The sequence below is a fragment of the Octopus bimaculoides genome, chromosome 7 (genome assembly GCF_001194135.2).
Source record: "Octopus bimaculoides isolate UCB-OBI-ISO-001 chromosome 7, ASM119413v2, whole genome shotgun sequence".
NCBI classification, from domain to species: domain Eukaryota; kingdom Metazoa; phylum Mollusca; class Cephalopoda; order Octopoda; family Octopodidae; genus Octopus; species Octopus bimaculoides.
The window spans coordinates 68,913,320-68,914,508 of record NC_068987.1 but is presented as its reverse complement, the minus strand read 5'-3'; the positions used below and the strand labels follow the sequence as shown (position 1 = coordinate 68,914,508).

The following is a 1,189-nucleotide window of genomic DNA, read 5'->3' as shown; positions in this document are numbered from 1 at the left end:
TATATATATATATATATATATATATATCGATATATTATAAATTAACTACCAACAAAAATAATTGGTAAGCTAACTCAAAAATTCATCACCAAAATAACAGAAAAAACGACAGTGAAGGTATATATATATGTATGCATGTATGCATTATGTATGTATGTATGTGTGTATGTATGTATACAGGGTACATAAGATATTTGAGGTCAGATTTGTTTATAAAGAAAAAGAAAGCAGATATATAATAACAGATAATAACTTTATCAAAAAATCATATGAGGATAAAAATAAACCTTCTTTTCTATAATTTTATTCAATAAAGCCACCTTCAGCTTCAACAACTGCTTCTATATGAGATCTAAATCATCTACCTGATCGAATGAAGTGGTCTTGATTCATTTTAGACATTACTCTGAGTATGACAGTTTTCAAAGAATCTTTTGTGTTATGGGTGTGTTCATTGATCTCTCAGTAACAGACGTATAGAATGATCCGGTGGTGTTGCTGGGCTTTGCATTTTTTCATAGCTCCCATGGTTACCGAGATAATCTACTATAATAATACTCTTGTGTTTTTGAATGAGAAAGGAAGGGGTGATAAGTGAATAAGGAAGGAAGGCGTGATGTCATACTTGATAGTGGGATGATGAAAATACGCTGAAAAAATAAATCAAACAGCGTTTCAACTCTGTGTGAATATATGCCGGTGTGAATATATGTCTGTGTGTATAAAAGGGGGATATGTGTGTGTGTGCGTGTGTGTGTGTCTTTGTGTATTTGTGTGTGTGTGTCTTTGTGTATTTGTGTGTGTGTGCGTGTGCGCGCGCAATGGTAGTGGGATGGTGGACATTCAACACTGAAAAGAAAAATCAAACAGCGTTTCAACTCTGTGTATTTGGTATTTACTTGCCAGCTCCCGTATTTAGCCACAGCCAGCTTTATGTGGCCTTAAGTCGGACAAGAAGGGAGGAAAACTTGAAAATTCTTTTGAAGGAAACAAGCAGTCAAAGGTTGTTAATTGCGGATAGTAATAATTTAGTAATAAAAGAATTATTAAACCAAAATCTTGGTTTTGTACCTTATTTATATATAAAATACAATTAGCCATCATTTTTGACGGCACGGGGCCCAGCTAGTGTGTGTATATATATATATATATATACTAATGTATATGCTTTGGGCATATATAGCTCTCA

The 1,189-nt window shown here is 33.4% G+C and overlaps 1 protein-coding gene across 1 annotated transcript in view; it reads left to right on the top strand.

Annotated features, from left to right (window-relative positions):
• The window catches only part of LOC106874518 (5'-AMP-activated serine/threonine-protein kinase catalytic subunit alpha), a 616,447-nt gene that overhangs the window by 313,798 nt on the left and 301,460 nt on the right, over positions 1-1,189 (top strand). The gene's annotated exons all lie outside the window — the stretch shown is intronic.